The sequence below is a fragment of the Rhinoderma darwinii genome, chromosome 5 (genome assembly GCF_050947455.1).
Source record: "Rhinoderma darwinii isolate aRhiDar2 chromosome 5, aRhiDar2.hap1, whole genome shotgun sequence".
Lineage (NCBI taxonomy): Eukaryota > Metazoa > Chordata > Amphibia > Anura > Rhinodermatidae > Rhinoderma > Rhinoderma darwinii.
In genome coordinates this window covers 260282870-260295368 of record NC_134691.1, presented here as the reverse complement: position 1 = coordinate 260295368, position 12499 = coordinate 260282870, and the positions used below count along the sequence as shown (strand labels likewise).

The window sequence follows — 12499 nt, the reverse complement described above, 5'->3', positions numbered from 1 at the left end:
CCACGCATGCCGCACGGAAGCACTTCCGTGCGAACTGCGTGATTCGCGCAACAGCTGTCAAACTCTGAATGTAAACAGAAAAGCACCACGTGCTTTTCTGTTTACAAACATCCAAACGGAGTGTCATAGTGATGGCGGCTGCGCGAAAATCACGCAGCCGCATATCATACACTGATGACACACGTAGCTGTTAAGTGCCTTTTGCGCACGCAAAACGCTGCGTTTTTTGCGTGCGCAAAACACACACGCTCGTGTAAATCAGGCCTTAGACAGTTTTGTTAGGCACTAGGTGATTTGGTACTTGAGAAAGATACTGGCCCAGCGTCAAAACGCATTGGACTGATCTCAAATAAACAACTTATTGTATTTGATGTGATCTACGGAGTTGGATCTAATATTTATGATCGACTGATTGACCTGAACAGATGACAGCGCTGAAAGAAAATCCTAATTTTTTCTCTTTGATACATATCACTCTAAGGCAAGGGTCTCAAACCCGCGGGCGGACCCTGAGGCGGTTATCTGAGGTCCACGAGGCACAGAGCTGCTAGTATAGGCTCTGCTACGGGACTTTGTGGAATCCCCTGACATCGCTGTCCAAATATGGACAGTGATGTCAAGGGTTTCCCCAGAGCCGGAGTTCCGGGCAGATCGCTAGTATAGGCTTTGCTCCGGGACCCTATGGAATCCCGACATCACTGTCCATATATAGACAGTGATGTCAGGGGCTTCCCCAAAGCCGGAGTCCCGGGCAGAGCGCTAGTATAGGCTCTGGGGTTGCCCCTGACATCTCTGTCCATATATGGACAGTGATGTCACGAGCAGAGCTGGAATCCCAGGCAGAGCGCTAGAAGTGGCTCTGCTCCGGTACTCTAGCTCTGGGCAAGCCCCTGACATCACTGTCCATATATGAACACTGATGTCAGTGGCTTCCCCAGAGTTCCGGAGCAAAGCCTATACTAGTGCTCTGCTCTATGACACCGGCTCTGGGGTTGCCCTTGCCATCAAATTCCAGTCCAGGAGGATCCCCGGATGTCACTGTCTTTGGACAGTGACGTCAGGAGCTCCTCCAGCAGAGGAATCTCAGGCTAAAGCATCGGCAACGCTCTGGCTGGGGATTCCACTCCTAGAGGGAGCCTCAATAGAGCCATCTACTGGAGGGGGGGGGGGGTGGCACCATCTACAAGGTGTGTGTGTGGCAGTATCTACGGGTGGGTGTGTGGCAGTATCTAGGGGGCTAGCATTATCTACAGAGCGCACGGTGGCACTATCTACAGAGCGCACGGTGGCACTATCTACAGAGCGCACGGTGGCACTATCTACAGAGCGCACGGTGGCACTATCTACAGAGCGCACGGTGGCACTATCTACAGAGGGGCTGCCCAACCTTGACATTAGTGTGTCTGCCAAACGCTGTCAACTGAGCCGCCGGACTGCATTTATCGACACTTAAACTGGATTGTTAAAATAAGCACGTGGAGAAAACTCGCAAATGGAGTTTTTTTGCAGGCAGAAAATTCAGCCTCAAAATTCGTAAACGCCCGAAGATAGGGCATGCCCCTTCTTTTTACCGCTCGCGGTAAAAAAAAAACGTGTCCGCCTCCCATTGAAATCAATGGGAGGCATTTTCAGACGTTTTTTGGCACGTTTTCCGACGCAGTATCTACGTCAGAAAAGTGCCAAAAAAAACTCAGTGTGAAAAGGGGCTTAGAGTAGTTAAAATGCATAATTGATTAATAATGATTTCGTATTGTATAAAATTTGCAAGTAATACAGCCCATCAAACATTTTTCTATATGTGGCCCACTTACCCGGCTGAGTTTGAGACCCCTGGTCTAAGGCCTCATTCAGAAGAGCGTAACTTAGGCTTCGTTCACATCTGCGCTAGGGTCCCGTTCTGACGGAACGGGACCGACTGACACAAACAGAAACCAAAAGGTTTCCGTTTCCATCACCATGAATTTCAATGGTGACTGATCCGGTGCCAATGGTTTCCGTTTGTCTCCGTTGTGCAAGGGTTCCGTCGTTATGACTAAATCAATAGCGTAGTCTAAACCTTTGGTTTCCATTTGTGTCAGTCAGGGTCCCGTTCCAACGGAAAGCTCAGACGGAATGAGACACTAGCGCAGATGTGAACGAAGCCTAACATCCATATTTTCACCGCGTTTAGTCAAATCCATAATACCATGTGTAAAAACAGCAAGCGCCATTAAGCTTTTTGGAATACGCTTGTTTTTCCATACGTGACTGCATTTTTAAAATCACAACATGCCTTATCGCATGGCTTATTACAGAACTTTATACCCCATTAAAGTAAATGGGATGTGAGTAAAATACACCAGTCGCGTATTTTATTGAAATTAGCACGTAAAGTCATACGTTTACATGCACCTTAGCCAGATTTTTTACAATTCCTGAAATTAATACTAGTACACATTATCTCTCTTAGGTCAGTTAGGATCACTGCTATATTTCAAGAATGTGAAATGTCAGAATAATACTAGAGACCGATTTATTTCAGCTTTTATTTCTTTCTTCACATTCCCAGTGGCTCAGAAGTTTACATACACCAAGTTGACTGTGTTTTTAAATAGCTTGGAAAATTCCAGAAAATTATGTCATGGCTTTAAAAGCTATAGGCTTTTAGACATAGTTTGATTTCATCGCAGGTATAGCTGTGGCAGTATTTTAAAGGGGTTGTCCACACACGGACAACAGGGATAGGTTATCAGTATATGATCGGTCACACTTGGACCCCGCAGCAATCAGCTGCCTCCAGGCGCGAATGTTATGCAGGGTTTGCAGTATTCGGAGCTGGAAGCAGATGGCTCCGTAACACGAAACAGCAACTCTGCTCCTATTCACTTGAATAGGAGCAGTACTGCAGCTCAACTGCTATTCTGTGACCGGAGCCATCTGCTTCCGGCATGGACATCCGGTGCCCGGAGGCAGCCGGAGCAGCGGATCGGTGCAGCGACCGGGTGTCGGACCCCCACCAATCATATACTAATGACCTATCCTCAGGATAGGTAATCAGTGGTTCGTGCGTGGACAGCCCTTTTAAAGCCTACTTGCCTCTTTGCTTGACATCATGGGAAAATCAAAAGAAATTAGCCCAAGACATCAGAAAAGGAATTACGGCACATCCTTGAGAGAAATGTCCAAACGCCTGAAGGTACCACGTTCATCTGTTCAAACGATAACATGGAAGTTTAAACATCATGGGACCACGCAGCCATCATACCATTCAGGAAGGAGACGCGTTCTGTCTCCTAGAGATGAACATAAGTTGGTGCTAAAAATACAAAATCAATCCAAGAACAGTAAAAAAGTACAAAAGTATCTATATTAAAAGTAAAACGTGTCCTATATCGACATGACCTGAATGGTCACTCAGCAAGAAAGCCACTACTCCAAAACCACCATAAAAAAAGCTAGGTTACAGTTTGCAACTGCACGTGGGGACAAAAAAAAATGTCTTCTGGTCTGATGAAAAAAATGGAACCGTTTTACCATTTTGACTTCATTATGTATGGAGGAAAAAGGGGGAGGCTTGCAAGCCAATGAACATTATGCCAACCGTTAAGCACCGGGGTGGCAGTATCATGTTGTGGGGGTGCTTTGCTGTAGTAGGGACTTGGTGCACTTCACAAAATAGATGGCATTATGAGAAAGGAAAATTATGTGGAGCTATTGAAGCCGCATCTCAAGACGTCAGCCTGGAAGTTTAAGGGGTTCTCTGGACATTTAATATTGATAGCATTTCCTGATAGATCATCAATATCAGATAGGTGTGGGACCGACTGCTGGCACCCCTGGTGATAAGCATGACACAGTGGCCTCTTTATAGCTTACCAGGCGCAGCGCCGTACACATCCGTAGCGGCTGTGCCTGGGATTGTAGTTCTAGTCCCAGTGAATAGGACCGAGCTGCAATCCCAGGCACAGCCGTTATAGATGTGTATGGCGCTGCGCCTGGTAAACACTGAAGAGGCTGCGGAATTTTCTCGACACGGCCCAGTCCGCTGATCGGTGGAATGCCGGGAGTCAAAACCCTGCCGATCTGATATTGATAACCTATTCTAAGGTTAGGCCATTAATATAAAATGCCCAGAGAACCCCTTTAAAGCTAGGGAGCTAGTTGGTCTTCCAAATGGACAACAACCCCAAGAATACTTCCAAAGTTGTGAAAAAATGGCTTAAAATGCCATGTTTACCTTTGAACTAATTTTTTTGTTTTTAAATAAAATATTTTTAGTGATTTCAAACAACTTTTAAAATTTACTTTGAGTTTTTTTTTTACTTTTTAAGATACAACTTCTATGTTCTCTGTATACATAGAAGCTGTATTGATCCGTCAAAGCAGATTCCGTCAGGTCAACTGAACTGACAGCTCGGCTGAAAGCTGGTCGGATCCAGCTAATAACAATCACATCTAAGTTAATCAATTTATATGTGATAGTTATTAGCTGGATTCTGCGTGATCAGCTTTCAGCTGAGCCATCAGTACAGCGCATCTGACGGAATCTGCTTGGATGGAACGATACAGCTTCTATGTATACAGGATACATAGACGCGGTATCTTAAAAAGTTTAAAGAAAAAGTCATTGAAGTCAATTTTAAAGTTGTTTGAAATCACAAAAATATTTATTTAAAAAAAAAATTAGTTTTGTTCAAAGTTGTACATAGCCTGTTACCACTTCCTGACCAGGCACATTATCAAATTTTAGCCGTATGCCAATTTTAAAGCTAAATTGTTGTTCTATAGCTCTTCCAACCTACATGTATTTGCTCTATTTTTTTCTCAGAACATATTGGGCTTCCATAACGTGTAAAAAAAAAATAAGTGATATATTTTACTTTTTTAAAAGTATAGAATGAAAAAAAAAATTTAAATCAAAATGTGAACTAGTGAATTTAGGTGTTTTTTTTGTATTTTTTACATCTAGTGCATGCCAGTGACACCCGAACACATATTTGGCAACTTCTGCCGACTTCAGCTATACCAAGTGTGTGCATTTCTTACACATTTGGCGCAAAGTAGAGCTTACATAGAGAGGTGCACAAACTGGCTTTTCGAATGCAAATTTTCCAAAGCTGGTTTGCTGAAATTACATTGACCGTTACAGATGTTGTGAAGTACACCCCCAAAATCACCTATGGAAACCCCCTTAACAACATAAATAAAATCTGCAGTATGTGGATGAGATTGGTAAAATCTCATCTACTTGCCTTGTACTGTAATCCACTTCAGACTTTATCTGCACAAATCCACAGGTAAAGTCTGCAGTGAATCCACCACATGTAAAAATCACACTAAGGCTACAACTTTGGCCGCGACACAGGTCGCAAAGACAAAGATCGCTATGTCTCATAGCCTACATCGCAAGTAATGAAAGTTAATGTGGTCGGGTTGCCACCTGCAAGTCATCGTGACACGACAGTTTGGATTTCTTGCGACGGTCATGCCACGGCAACTTGCACTTCGTGACGCGACCACATTGACTTTCATTACTTATAATGTAAGCTATGGGACATAGCGATCTTTGGGCGTTTGAGCTCTGTCGCGCCCAAAGTCACTGTGTAGCCCCAGCTTAAGGCCACTTGCACACGTCCGTGCAGTATTTACGGACAGTAAATGCTGCACGGACGGGTCGCAGAATGTCAGCCGCATTTGCGGACCGTGCTCACAGTAATAAGAATAGGAGAACGGTCTGTAAATGCGAAATATAGGATGTCCTATTTTTTGCAGCTCATTTCTACGGGCCGGACACTCACCTGTAAATATACGGGAATGTGGCAGTGGCCGATAGAAATTAACGCTTCAGTATTTTATCCGCAATTACGGCTCCGTAAATATAAATACTACGGTCGTGTGCATAAGGCCTAAAACTGTACAATACTTCAATATATATGATATCAGATAGAAATAATAATAATCTTTATTTGTATGACACAAAAAAATCTGTATTCAGATAGATATATAAAGATATACTTATGTTATCTCTCTAAACGCAGATTTTTTTGTCATACAAATAAAGATTGTAATCTAATCTATCATATATATATTGATATCTAGTATAGTTTTAGGCTAAGGCTACACAGCGACTTTGGCCACCACAGGTCGCATAGTCAAAAACCGCTTAGTCCCGTAGCCTACATCGAAAATAAAAGCGACGCGACCACATGGACTTCAATACTTGCGATGAGATAATCTTTTTTTGTATGGCAAAAAAAATCAGCTTTTAAATAATGATATCTTTATCTATAATGGATAAAAAAAGATAGATGGATAGAAAAAAAATAATAATTTCCGTGTTTTTTTTACGTTATTCTTCTCCCTCTCTAAAAGCCTGCCAGAGAGGGAAGAATATACAACAATATGAAAGTTTGTTATTTTCTTACAAACTTCTTACAAACTTTTTTGTGATCGTTGATACAGGCTGTCACAGCGATCACATGCTCGGAGACCACGCTGGTTGGTCTTCAGGTAAAGCACCGGAATACAGCTCTCTAGAGACAGCTGTATACCGGAGCTAAATGCTGCCAGGGAGCAGCAAACAATGTAAATCTGCAGGACGTTCTGAAACTACCTTGTACAGATAGGTGCGGACCGCCCGGACATTTAGGGTACGTGCACACGAGAACTGTCTTTTACGTCTGAAAAGACAGACTGTTTTCAGGAGAAAACAGTTGCGTCGTTTCAGACATAAAAGCTCCTCCTCGACTTCAATGAAGAACGGCTCAAATTACGTTGCAAAGAAGTGTCCTGCACTTCTTTGCCGAGGCAGTCAATTTACGCGTCGTCGTTTGACAGCTGTCAAACGACGATGCGTAAATGACTGGTCGTCTGCACAGTACGTCGGCAAACCCATTCAAATGAATGGGCAGATGTTTGCCGACGAATTGTAGCCCTATTTTCAGACGTAAAACGAGGCATAATACGCCTCGTTTACGTCTGAAAATAGGTCGTGTGAACCCAGCCTTATAGTCTATCGGCGATCCGCAACTAGTTAAGGACAACAAAGTGAAGGTAATGCAGTGATCATTACAAAGCCCTGACCTCAATCCCATAGAAATTTATGGGCAGAACAGGAGGCCTACAAACCTGACTCCGTTACACTTGTTCTGTCAAGAAGAAAGGGCCAACATTCCAGCAACTTATTGAGAAGCTATTGGATGGCGACCCAAAATGTTTCACCCAAGTCAGACAATTTAGAAGCAATACTACCAAAAACTAAACCATGTGTACGTAAACTTCTGAGCCACTGGGAACGTGATGAAAGAAAAGCTGAAATCATTGTCTCATTGTTAATCTGATATTTTACATTCATGAACTATAGTAGTGATCCTAACCGACCTAAAAGAGGGATTAGGATTAAATGTCAGGAATTGTGAAAAACTGAGGTCTAATGAATGTTACCTATGTGTATATAAAGTTATGACTTGGACAGTATTTCATGCATATTTGGTCGTGTTTTTTGCCGTATTTCTTTGTAAAATAATGTCAGGGAGGAGTTTTATAAACCAGAAAGTAATAAACGGATGAAAATACTGAATAAATACTGAACCAAATATGGATACAATTTTAAACACTGGCAAATACGGACATACAGACACACAGTGGCGTACCGGTTGTCCATATAGTGCTCCGTTTCACTTTCGTATTTAAACACGCTCGTCTCAATGAGGCCTAAGGACACTTTCCCACGGCAGTATTTTGGTCAGTATATGGAAGCCAAAACAAGGAGTAGGTTCAAAACATAGAAGAGGTAAAACCCTTTCCATTATATTATATTTTTTCTCTGGGTAGGTTCCGCTCCTGGCCTTGGCTTACAAATATGGACCAAAATACTGCCGTGTGAAAGTGGCCCTAAGGGTTCAAGGACCACAGTGATTAGTGGTCAGACTGCAGCACTGCCGGGTTTCACACCACGCATATAATAGTGTTGCCTATGTGTACACAACCTGACAAAGGTGAGCATAATACTTCTATCTACTGCTCCATTTTTGTCCTATGCTATTGCACTTGTGGGCGCCGCTTGTCTTCTTTTTCTTACTGGAACAAGAGGAAAACTGGAGGGGGGGGGGGGGTTGATGTTACTCCGCAGAACAAAGACAATTTATTTGCCATTCAGGGTCTATGGAAAGATGCCTGCCATTTATAGTTATCACCAGTTGTTTCATGCCCGTGTAGGAGTAAGATAAGAAGCTGGATTAAATCAATGGGACTTTTTACAACTTTAATATTATTTGTCCTCTTCACCTTTCAAGTAAATAAATATGTTTTTCTTTCCAATAAATGAGCATTTCACAGTATTCTCATGAGCTTTCAGGTGTCCCACAGTGTACGAAATACCTAACATCTTACAGGGTATGTGTATGACAGGTCAGGGCGAATACCCAGCGGACTTTCCATCGGTGTTGTGTGCGGGATATCCGCAGCGTATGTAGCAGCAAAGTGGATCAGATTTGAACAAATCTCATTCGCTGCAGAAAAATGTAGCACAGAAAACGTGTATAAATTGACCTGCGACACGGACTATAAATCCGCAGCAGGTGAATTTATGCTCTGAATAGGCAGCACATTTGCTGCAGAACTTCCCTATAGAGTTCAATGGGGTTAAAAAAAAAATATTCAAAGAGTGTTATAGCCTTTAGATGTCAGCTTCTTTTTGGCTACGTACTACAATCTGCCATTTTATCATCATGTAGTATACTACCAATAAAGCAGCAGTCCTAAGAAGCAAGCGGCAGAATTTTAAATGCCGGCACGGGGTGGGAAAACGTAGCAGCTCTCCAAAGGGGTACACTGGATACACTTATGCTGCATGTTGGATCAACAGAGATCAGACTGCTGAGGATCCCACAAAATACAGTCTGGGAAAATTGTGAACCAACATCTTCATTTGGGAGAGAGAAGTTTTGGCCCATTACATTAGGCCAAACGTGGCTGAAATGAAAATAGAAAAGAATTGCAACTCCTTCATTTTATCAACCCATTGGTCTTACCGCCACTGATCACTCATGCATCAGCTCCTGGTCACAACCTCTAATCACCGGCACAAATGAAGATGGAACAGGGAAACCTCAATCAGTAATGGTAAAACGCTTCCTTTTGCCTCTGTGCACACTTGTTTACCATCGACTTTGGTCTGATACAGGGGTCTCAAGCACGCGGCCCGCATGCGGCCCCTGGGTCTGTCATCCTCGGCCCGCGGGACACAGAGCCGCTAGTACAGGCTCTGCTCCGGGACTCTGTGGAATTCCCTAACATCGCTGTCCACATATGGACAGCGATGTCTGGGGCTTCCCCAAAGCTGGAGTCCCGGGCAGAGCGCTAGTATAGGCTCTGCTCCGGGACTCTGGGGAAGTCTCGGAGATCGCTGTCCATACATCGACAGTGATGTCAGGGGCTTCCCAAGAGCAGGAGTCCCAGTGATGTCAGGAGCACAGCTGTAGTCCCAGGAAGAGACTACTAGCGCTCTGACCGGGACTCCAGCTCTGGGGTTGCCCTTGACATCCATGTCCATATATGGACAGTGATGTCGGGAGCAGAGCTGGAATCCCAGGTAGAGTGCTAGAAGCGGCTCTGCTCCGGGACTCCAGCTCTGGGCAAGACCCTGACATCACTGTCCATATATGGACACTGATGTCAGTGGCTTTCCCAGAGTTCCGGGGCAGAGCCTATACTAGTGCTTCTGTGGAGGGCACTGTGGCAGCGTCTGCGGAGGGCACTGTGGCAGCGTCTGCGGAGGGCACTGTGGCACTATCTAAAAAGGGGCTGCCCAATCGTGACGTGTGTCTGCCAAACACTGCCAACTGAGCGGCCAGACTGCATTTAGTGACAATTAAACTGGAAAACTGGATTGTTGAAATAAGCACGTGGAGAATTCTCTCAAATTTTAAACCTAGCGGTATTATTATAGTAATGTAGTATTATGATTATAGTGTTGTAGTAGTTCAAATAACTAATTGATTAACAATAATTTTATATTGTATCAAATTTGAAAGTAATGCGGCCCGTCAACTTCCCATTTTTTCTATATGTGGCACACTTACCTGGCCGAGTTTGAGACCCCTGGTCTAATACATGGTGCTGAAGCTGCTGCATATGGCATCAAGCTCTGATGCCTTGAACTTTCAACTGAACTGGCTGGAACTCAATAAGAGTAAATGCCACCATCAGAAGAGAACTAGATCAGTAGTGGAATGGTGGACCCATCATTACGAGTGTTTTACGCTCCTAAATACGGCTGAAATTGGGGTGCCAAACCCCCATATCCTCCTCACTGCACTCCCTGTAGTAAGGAGAACCTTGAATGTAAATGCGTCAAGCATGCGTCCGTGAGAAAGACCGAAACGGCCGAGCACTGTATTTCACCATTTCCACCATTCCCATAGACTTTAAATGGAGCGTCGACCGCCGCTCCATTTAATGTCCTCCTCTTGGTCGAGAAATGGGGGGGGGGGGGGGAATTCGGGATCTCACGATCGGGGGGGGGCCCCAGCGATCAGAAAATGATCACCTATTGTGTGGATGTATACCACCATAGGCATTTGTTTTATGTGTCAGCCGCAAATTGACTCTAATGGTATCCATTTAACATTTACATCACAAAAAGCTATTAAAAAGCGCATTACATATATGTGAAACGGATGCCTATGATGTAAGCTATACGTTACCCATAGGATCCCTTATTAGAAAAACGTATACTGTGCATTTTTTTTCTGGATTTCATTGTATGGAATTGCGTAGTCTACTATGCTATTCCATTCCTCAAAAAAAAAAAAAAAGTATACTCGCATATAACAGCCTGACAAAAGGCCAAAAGGACCCTCTTCTCTCCTCCGTTGTCTAATGGGGCCTTATGGATGCGTCCCAACATACACGCTTAACGTAGTGCAATAATGAGACATGAAGGGGCCTGACAGGGAGTACAATTATAATTAATGAATTATTTCCATTCCCCAGCAATAAAGTGTCACCTGTAGCTGGTCTTATGGGCGAAACACCCGGACCACACACGGTGCTAATAAACTTACACGTAGATCACTATGGAACTTTTTGGTTCGGTGGAACCGTCTGTTGTGTCTAAAATACAGTTCATAGAGAGGATCTGAACCGCAGTACCACGCTTTGGGCAGTTTGTAGTCTGTTGCCATGGAGTTCTTCTACAGACAACATGACAGCAGTATATTCAGGTGGGACACATGTTATAGTGACATATACACCAGAATAAGAGAATATCATCACTTCTACTCCTCACAGTCTAAGAAAAGAAAAGATAAACTCCCTATGTTTTACTCTACTTTCCCACCAGACTTCGCTACGCCATGAAAGTCAGATCGGTGGGCATCCGATTGCTGGAGCCCCCATTTAGGAGAATGGAGGTGCCCAATCTCCATTCCCAAAAAAGCAGGGGCCACAATATCTGACATATTCTACAGTCATAACAATGACTTCACATCAAAAAAAAATTCAAGATCTAAATGTGCCTTTAGATGACTGATAATAACACAGCTATATCATATCAGCACTACAGCTGGTGATGTCACACATGACAACATTAGTACTGTATCCCACTACACTGTATAGCAGCCACATAGTGAGGTAGCCAGTCCTGCGTATATCTGAACACACCCCACCCCCCACACATACATACATATATACATACACATACATACATACATACATACATACATACATACATACATACATATACATACATATGATAGTTCTCCATCGTTCTTACCAGCATTCTGCCTGAAGGCTGCTCTACTCCGCTATGACGCTGCTAGAACCGAGTTACGGGAGGTATGACGTCACTGTCATGTGACCGGCCTGGAGGGATGGGTCTAGGCAGGATCTCCGTAGCACATGGCTAGGTACAGGAAGCGAGTTAGGTAAAGAAAGTGGGTGTACCAAGATGGCTTCCTAAGGCTAAGCTGCGGAAGAAAGCAGAAAAGTAGCACGTGGAAGGTGTCGTGTTGTTAGATAATTGAGATTGTTTGCTTTGCAGTCCGGGGTAGAGCACCACAGCAGTTTTCTCACATGTCTGTAACTAACTGGTTCCAAAGTGACAGACTAAGCCACAGATGCCCCCAACAATATGTCACCCGGAAGTGCCACCATAACGGTGCTCCACCTAGGGATACCTCATAATAGTATGATAGTCGCTGATGTCCCCGTAACAGCGGGTCACCCAGAGGTTCACCCATAACCGTATGCCGGCCACAAATGTCTTCACATCACGGATGCCACAATAACTGCCCTCCACAGATTGCTCATAAATACCTGCCACAGCTAAGACTACCCGCATTGCTTACATGTCACGTATGATGGGACAGTAACCCTTGACGTGCTTAGGCTTGGGCTACACATAGACATTTTGTAGTACAACTTTATTTCTATAGCGTAAGCAAAACTGGATTTTTAAGAAATTTCCGAACAATTTTTATATTACTCTATGGAGTAAAAAAAGAAGCTGCTACTTTTT

General features: G+C 43.8%; 1 protein-coding gene across 1 annotated transcript in view; it reads right to left on the bottom strand.

Moving 5' to 3' along the window:
* CUL1 (cullin 1) overlaps positions 1-11858 on the bottom strand; it is a 96690-nt gene extending 84832 nt beyond the window's left edge. The window contains exon 1 of the mRNA XM_075827071.1: positions 11756-11858. The gene's annotated coding sequence lies outside the window, so the exon portion shown is untranslated. The remainder of the gene's footprint in view (positions 1-11755) is intronic.
* Between the last annotated feature and the right edge of the window lie 641 nt (positions 11859-12499).